An 8,464-nucleotide genomic window follows, 5' to 3' on the forward strand; every position below is an offset into this window, starting at 1 on the left:
CTTGTATTTTTTATGGCGGTTGGCAAACAACTCGAAGGTGCATTAGCGCCACCTTCTATAGCCTACTGTACGGACAGATGCTATGATGATACCAGATCGTTTCCAAAATATCTAAAAACTCTGGAAAAACTGCGACCTCTGAATCAGTTCCTCCACTTCTAATTTACTTTTATTCTATTTAAATTTCTAATTAATATCTCATGTGTGTATTTGGACATATATTCTATTTTTTCCATTTGTCCTCAGTGAACCTGTAGAATGTCTGATGAATATTTTAAGTGTTTTTTAATCTTGTCACCAAATCTCACACTTCATATAATAAATAATTTCTTTATTCTAATACATTTTTTAATTCCCCAGATTTCTTTTGGATATAATCAAACTTAGCATTATCTCATCTGTCCAATTGCTCTTGTAATTTCTCTTAATGTATGATTTGACTATACACTTATGACTGTTCAGTCACAGGTGAGTTTTCCATCTTACAACTTCCATCTAAGGAAACAAATACATTTTAATAAATATAAATAATAGAACTAAATAAATAAACAGTTTTCATAAATATTTAATATTTTAGCCTTACATCTAAACCCATCAAAAAACACTAACTTTAACCTCTGAACCATTCCTCTCTCCATCTGACCCAGGAACTATAAATGGAGTTTGGACGCCTGGGGACGGATTTGTCCAAACACCCTGGAGAGGACAAAGAGAGGCAGGTGAGTCTGGACACATCAGCTCTTCTTTACACTTATATATTCACCAATAAACAACATCACTTCATATTTTACTAAACATTAGATCTTGTTTGCTCTCAGTAATTATTTTATTCTTTCTTCCTAATGAACTAAAGGCTACATGCTAATTATCTAAATCTTCCATAAATATTTAATACACAGTTAAAGGATTTTGTGTAAAAATCTTCACCTGTTTCTGCTTCACTTGAAACTTCAGTTAGCAATCAGAGTGGCGGTCTTAAAGGAGCCACGTCTGGTTTGTTTACCAGGACAGCTGGAGGTCAAAGGTTGATCAGAGTCTCAGTTGATGGTTCTTAGATTGTAAAATATTTCATTTTTATCAATTTATCATCCTCTGATTTTATTTTGGGTTACATTATTTTCTGTAATATTTCCAGCCACAGTTTAAAATGTCATGTGGTCAGAAAAACTCCGTTGATGGAGAAACAGAACAGATGAACCTGGAAGTGATGTAACGGTTTACCTGTTTGTTTGTTTGTTTGTTTGTTTGTTTGTTTGTTTGTTTGTTTGTTTGTTTGTTTGTTTGTTTGTTTGTTTGTTTGTTTGTTTGTTTGTTTGTTTGTTTGTTTGTTTGTTTGTGACGACTGACTGGACGGAGAGTGTTGGAACAGTTGGATCAAAGTTTTCTCTGAAGGCAGCATCTGGCTTGTTTCATATTTTGGGACGGTTTGAGGAGGTAAAATGTCATTTTGTCCTGAGGTCTGCTGTTAGTCCTGTGAGTTTTTGAGACGTGGAGTTTGAGTTGACCTCTGCAGGAAAGCAACCAAGGAAAAACTGTTTTTAGACTGTGGGAGATCCAAACTGTCGGTGTTTAGAGACAGTAGCAATTCTGTATGTAAACTTTTGATCCTGATGACATTAATAAATAAAAATGACATATTTTTTTGTGTCGTTATTGTTGCTTTTAGCAAATATAAATACTTTTACTGATTTGTTGGTAATGGCCGAAAACAAGAGAGGTTTGGTGAGAGTGTATGTAAACTTCTGGGTTCAGAGGTTTTTCGTTTGCAGACCTGGTGACACAGGAGGATGAAGAGTTTTCCCCAGATCAGCAGTTTGTCCCACGGCCGTTTTCCCTTTCTGCTGAGCGTGCACAGCAGAAAGGGATCCAGAGTGAAGCACTTCCCATCGTTTCCACTTCCTCTTTCTCCACTAATCCAGGATTTAACTGCTTCCTGTGGGAGCTGATTGGGAATTTTATCTCCTAATAAGAACTGACAAAACAAAAAAATGTTTCTTTTCTCATGGAGATTAAAGTCTGAACAGGAAAATCAGTCAGGAGAAAGGATGAAAGTAACAAGACGCTCACATCTTCACGCTCCACTGATGAAGGAAGGGAGGAGAGAAATAGAGTTAAAGTAAACTGCCTGTTTTACTCTAAAGCTGCTTATTAAATCACAATATGCTAATGTGCTGTATTGTTGAAGTTATTGGGAAGAACTGCAGCTCAGCCAGAAGTGACAAACCTCCAGGCTCTGCAGAGTCAACAGCTACAAACCCCAATGTTTCTCCAGACTGGATCAGAACCGGCTTCAGGAAGCGGTTCCTCTGACCCAGTGGTGCAGCTTGGCTCAGCTGAGTCTGAGATTCTCATGGAAAGTTTGGTGGATGGACAAGCACAATGTGAGCTGGGCTTTCAGGAGTCGGACTTGGCTTCTTGGTTACAAACGTGACTTTTAATATTTCTGCATTTTAAGGCTTTTTGTAGAACTTTCTGGTCCAGTAAAAGATGATTAAAAGTAAAACATCGCTGAGGTTTTACTCTGGAAGAATTGTGAAAAAATCCCATAAACACATTTCCAAACCTCATGGAAAACCGAAAACAGAGCTGAAGGTGTGTGAGCTGCAGACAGAGAGATGGAGGGAGGCTGGTCTCCACAGTTAGAGCTCAGATCTTTACTGGTGGTTTAGCTGATGGCAGCTAAAAGCACCAGGTGAACATATAATCATAAGTATGATATTCTGACTTTCTGCTGCAGAAATAACACTTCAGCTCACAGACACATCAAGCATGGCACACACATTCACACTTCAAGTGTTTTTAGGTCATTTCTCAGTTTCATGCACTCAATATAGAATAAAGTCTTTGTTTGCTTTGCGTCAACTGATGAATAGTGAAGAAGGCAGGTGATTCATAATTGATGTTCCTCTGACTACTTTGAAATAAATCGTGTGTGTGTGCGTGTGTGTGTGACCAACAGGAATGAATCCTGAACAATGTTATTTTTGTCTCACTTTTCGATCTGATCACTTCTAACCCGTTTTTAGGGAAACCTTCTTTCTTCAGGTTTCATCAGATATTTTCCTTTTTCTGTCCAGTAGAGAAGAAGAAACTGAATCTGATCTTCTGCACAACAACCACAGGATAAACTCATCCCATTCAGGAGCAACCCTCAGATCCTTGTCTTTGTTTCTGCAGACGTTAATTATTTACTTTGACTTTATTTAGTCAGAAAGCTCCTGTTGAGATCCAATATGTCCTCCACAGCGGAGTCCAGTTTAATCCTGGGAGTCCGACTGGCTGCAGGTTCCTTTTGTTCTTCAGACACATCCATCACTGCCAGTCATGGCAGAAATGAGTTCAGATCTGCACAATGGTGCCTGTTAGCCAACAAAGGCAGATTCCTGAGTAACGTTAAGTTTTTATGGTCGGTAAAACTGGGTCGTTATTCTTTTTTATTTATTTTATTTTGCTCGTTGGGGTAAGTTATTTATGTGCAGTTACTGTTTAGGTAAATCTGTTGTAAAAAGAATTACCTGAATTTCTTACTGAGTTTGAGAGTTTTATCATCTTCCTGAGTCCAGTCAGTGCTGAGCAGCCAGAGCTCAGATCCAAAAACTGAGGAGGATTTGCATAATATTCTGACACAAAGGCGCCTGAACAATGGAACAAATGCAAACCTGCTTTAAATAGTGGAGAGGGGAAAACGTATCATCTGATCCTCTGCAGTCTGACAAATTGTGGGGTTTTTACCTAGCAAATTAAAAATAGACATTATAGATGTATGCAGCATTTAATTCCCTTTCAGTTGTTTGAGTTAAAGTATTAGTCTGATGTTTTTACAGCTTGGAGAGGAGCGGTGCTGGACTTCTCTACATCCGGCTAATCAAATGAAAACAGAAAAGGTTTTTCAGAGCTGGTACCACTGAGACCTGCCGCTCTGCAGCAGCGACAGGAACACACACACGTTCTTCTTAACCTAAAAATTAAATATGTTTAATAATTCACATAAAACTGAGGCTGCTGTGATTCTGGGGGGGTTGAGCTTTTATTTTGATTACTGCATTTCTTTCTTTACTTCAGATTAAAGTTAACCTTTTCAGATGTGCTATAAAACATTTATTCTGTGTTCTGATCTCTGATCTGCTTCACCTCCCTGAACCATGAAGTTGCATAAATAAATAAAAATGCTTCTAGCTGGGATCGAAGTCGAGCTCTGTAAATAGTGGGATCTAAAGTATCCGGGATGTAAAACGGTTCTGTTTGTATATCAGAGGCTGAAACTGCTGATGTCCTTTCACAGTCTGGTGGTTTGGCCAACCTGCTCTTCTACCTTCATCTTTTAGTTTCTGCTCCTGCTCTTCAGGCACAGATCTCCCACAGGTCTGAGGCTCATGTTTCACTCTCAGCTGTCTGTCCGGATTCTTCTGCTGGAGTTCCTCATGGGTTCATCCTGAGTCCTGCTGATTCAGATCAGCAGGAAGTGAGGAAACAAACGGATTCTCTTCCTGTTTACTTCAGCATAGATTTTAGTTTTCTATCATACAACAAGAGTGTTTATCTCTACAAACAAGATGCTCTTGTGAAATAAATACAATAGCACATGTGACTTAGATTGAGGATTACAGTTTTTCTCTTTTTTCTGTATTTTTTCAGTTTTTGCCTTCAGAAAAATGAGCCAAACGCTGCTGACTGTCTTTTTACTAAACCAGTAAGTTCAAATGAAGTCCTGCTTGTCCAGAAGAGCGATCAATTCAGCCCGTTGGAGTGATGCAGCTTTTTATGAACCGTGAGAGGGAGGAACCAGCTGCATAATGTCTGAAAAACAAAGACAATCATCATCCTCATACCACTTCCTGTCGTCTTCTTCATGGTTTCCTCCAGTAGAAACATCTGACTGTTCTGCAAAATGCATCTGTTCCAGTACAGCTGAGAAACCACGTCACCCTGACGCAAAAACCTTTTATTAAACCAGAGGTTTTTTGGTTGATGGAAATGCAGCTACTGAAGGATTCATTTTTACCATGATGCCCAGCTACGGTGGCTCAAAAAATCAAAACAAGTATTAGTGTCCTGTAGCTGGTTTGGCTGGAGGTCCTTCTGTATTCACGCCCGAAGCCGACCGAGACGCTTCAGAAAGTGGTTCTGGGTTTGGTTGGTTGGTTGTTTGAGTATTGTATGAGAAAAGGTCCGGACCAACAGGGAAATGAACTCTGGTCTGTTTAAAGAGGACCAAACGGATCAGGTGTGAACACACTCTAAGTGTTGGATGATTGAAAACAGGTGTGGCAGCAATCAGAGACGACCTGAGGTTTTAATATTACTTACACTCTGCAGAGCGGCGGTACTGTGATTTAAAAAGCCTTTTAGGTTTTAATCTCTGGCAAACATTACAGCTCTCAGTTGATTAACATAAAATAATATCAGCTGCAGCCAAGAAACACGGAGGAATATTCAGCTCACTAAAGCAGCAGCATCAAGGTTATCTCAGCTAAAAGCCTCTTCAGTTTCTGCTCCCTCATGGTGACAAACACTGGAGCTGATTCCTGTTGCAGCGGGTCAGTGATGAACCGAATCCAGACAGCGATGTGACAGTCCCTTAATGGAGGTCTGGTGAGTCATATTCCCTCAGGTGATAAGGCAGGTAGAGAACCAATCAGGGGCAGCAGAGCAGCCTTGTGATGGGTTGACATGGTTACATCATCGGATGCAAAGATCCTGGACTCTGCTGTAAATTCCTCTGCAGCGATCATCAGCATGTGAAACAGACGTTTGACTCTTACCCATCCTAAATGGATGGAAATGAGCTGCTTCTGCAAAATCTGCATCTATGATCCCTGATTAATTTAACAAATGTCTGTGTGGGTTATTAACCACGTCCACTGCTCTCAACTCATCTGCTGTAAGTAAAAATGACTTTCAGAAGCGTTCTTCCTCAGACCGATGGCTGCAGCCTCTGTGGCTTTCAAATGGAGGGAAACTAATAATTAAACACACTATTGCACAAGGTTTGGTTCATTTCACACACACACACACACACACACACACACAGAGCGACACTCTGCTCAGTGTTTATATTAATGTCTGGATGACACGGCAGGCTGCCACCCTGCTGGGCGACATGCCAGCCAGAAGAAAAGTGCGCTGCGTTTAACCGTCACTCTACAGGCCACAGGGCGCCGCCGTCTGAATGTCTGTAGTGACAGGAGATGATTGCTGACGGAGATTCACCCGAGGCGCCGCTGGCCCAGGTGGATGGCAACCAGACACAGACAAATCTGCTGACACCCCTGGTGAAATCCATCCTTCATCACAGGCGCAAAATCAAACACAGGGGAAAAATATTGTTTTAGGCTCCTTGGAGTTTATAGGAATGTCTGTTTGGTTCTCCAGGGCTTAATGAATAAATATAAACATGACATGACAGCACGGCCTCCAAGCTGAATATTGACCCATATTAATCCTGATGTTAGAGATGGCTAAAAACGTCTCCAAAGCTCACAGCTGGAGAACTCCAGATCTCCATAGCAACCATTAGACTCACTTTACATACCAAACTGGAAACATACACAGTTTAATAAGTCTGTTTTCCCACCTGGTAGTCCAGTAGACGCGGATCGACTGAGGGCCAAAGAGGTGACATTTGTTTCGTCTCCAGCTGCTGTGGTTCTGAGTCAAACCAACCTGTTCCCCTCCAGGCCTGTGGGGGCGCTGCACCAACAACCACTGAAGGAAACGACACAGAAACCTCTGAAGACACTGAGAGCAACTTCCTTCTTCACCAGATGGAAACAAGATGGAGGCGTCAGATTTTAGTGTTGGAGGATTTCTCTTTAGTCTTTGGCTGAAGACCAGGAGACATTTCTGCTGCTAGCGCTAGGCTAGCACGTTAGCTTTGGTTGGATTTACCCAGAATGCCCTGCACTGTAGTCCACTTCCTGCTTTTGGAGCGGTCTTCGTTCTACTTTGCGTTCACATATTCAAACCGAACCAGAGTTCTGGTCAGCCGAACCCAGACCGAGGTTTGGAGGAACAGAGTTTGGTTTTTTGCTTTTTTACATGGAAACCAGTGAAAACATCATTGAGACTTTGGATATAATTTATCATGTTAGAGACAGAAAATAATGATTTGGTCAGTATTCTTTTGGTTTATTTATTTAATATTTCAGCTTGTAGTGTGTGTGTTTGGTCTCCAGTCATCTAATGATGGTTGTGTTAACATTGTATTCACATTATAACAGTTAGTGCAGTTATAATTTCCTTTATCTCCAAGTTATTCTGGTTTTGTTTCCAATAGAAGGAAGAAACAGTTTTAGCCGTCTGTCTGTTAGACTGGCTTTGCAAAGTAAAAGGCTGCAAAATCACCCAGCTTCAGGCGAGGAGGCGCTGGGACAAAAGGAGGATGAAGGAGAATGAAGGAGATGGATGCCAAGAGCCAAAAAGCCTCACATGTGAAAATATCCAGCGTGTTGTCAGCTTCCATCTCTCTCCAGTTATCAGCATCATCTCCTCTCTGCAGGTCAATGGCTCCCATTCTCATCTGAAGCTCCCCACTTCTGTCGTTTTATCCAACCGCTTGCTCAAGGTCACAGAGGTTCTGATGCCTTTCTCCAGCAGTGAATCAACCCTGAGTGGAGTGTTTCACCGTTATGAAACACGCCACATTTTCTCTGCACAGACTGAACTCAGGAAGCGATTCTTTGGAACAGATATTTTATTTTTGCCAACTCTGTTGCTGATTTGGCCTCCGCAGATGTTTGGTCACAAACTAAAACTGCTAATTTGCTGCATTGCATCACTGATGGAGAAAATGTAAGAAAGCCAAAAAATCTTGATTTATGAACCTTATTTAATATATTTATAAATATTCTTTCTGGATTTTGCTAATTAGTTTAAAAGTATATTATTTATTTTAGTTTATTATGTATTTCTTTTTATAAAATGAAATATATAATATATATTTGATAGAAAGAAATAAAAATATATTTGGATTTATTTCAGTAGAAATATATAAAAAAGACGTGAGGAGAGGAAGTGGAACTGCTGTGTAAACAGTCTTCAAAATAAAAGCACAAATGTAAATGTTTAAGTACTTGAAGAATTCTTCACACACGACCAAAACCTCAACACAGATGATTAACTTTATTCAACTGAACGTTTATGAAACAGCCAAGTAAATTAGAAATTATCCAGAAGAATTAATTTAGGGGAACTAAGTGTGCTAAATGTTCCCAAAGTTAACTAGACCTCTAAATAAACCAGCTCCCTGATTAGTGGATTAGTGGATGTGTGCCACCACTCAATATCTGTACAGCTTATAGCTGCTTTTCAAGAGGGAAAACATTTGATTTAATTGGCCAAAAATGTAAAAGTGTAAATAAAAATATTAATTTCCCTTCTTGCTACTTATTTTCCCACGGTTGTCTGCTTGTCCCAGTTTCACATTGGCTTCAGTCCCACAGACTGATGGATATAAGCGTATAAT

The sequence above is a fragment of the Gambusia affinis genome, linkage group LG16, assembly GCF_019740435.1.
Source record: "Gambusia affinis linkage group LG16, SWU_Gaff_1.0, whole genome shotgun sequence".
Classification (NCBI taxonomy): domain Eukaryota; kingdom Metazoa; phylum Chordata; class Actinopteri; order Cyprinodontiformes; family Poeciliidae; genus Gambusia; species Gambusia affinis.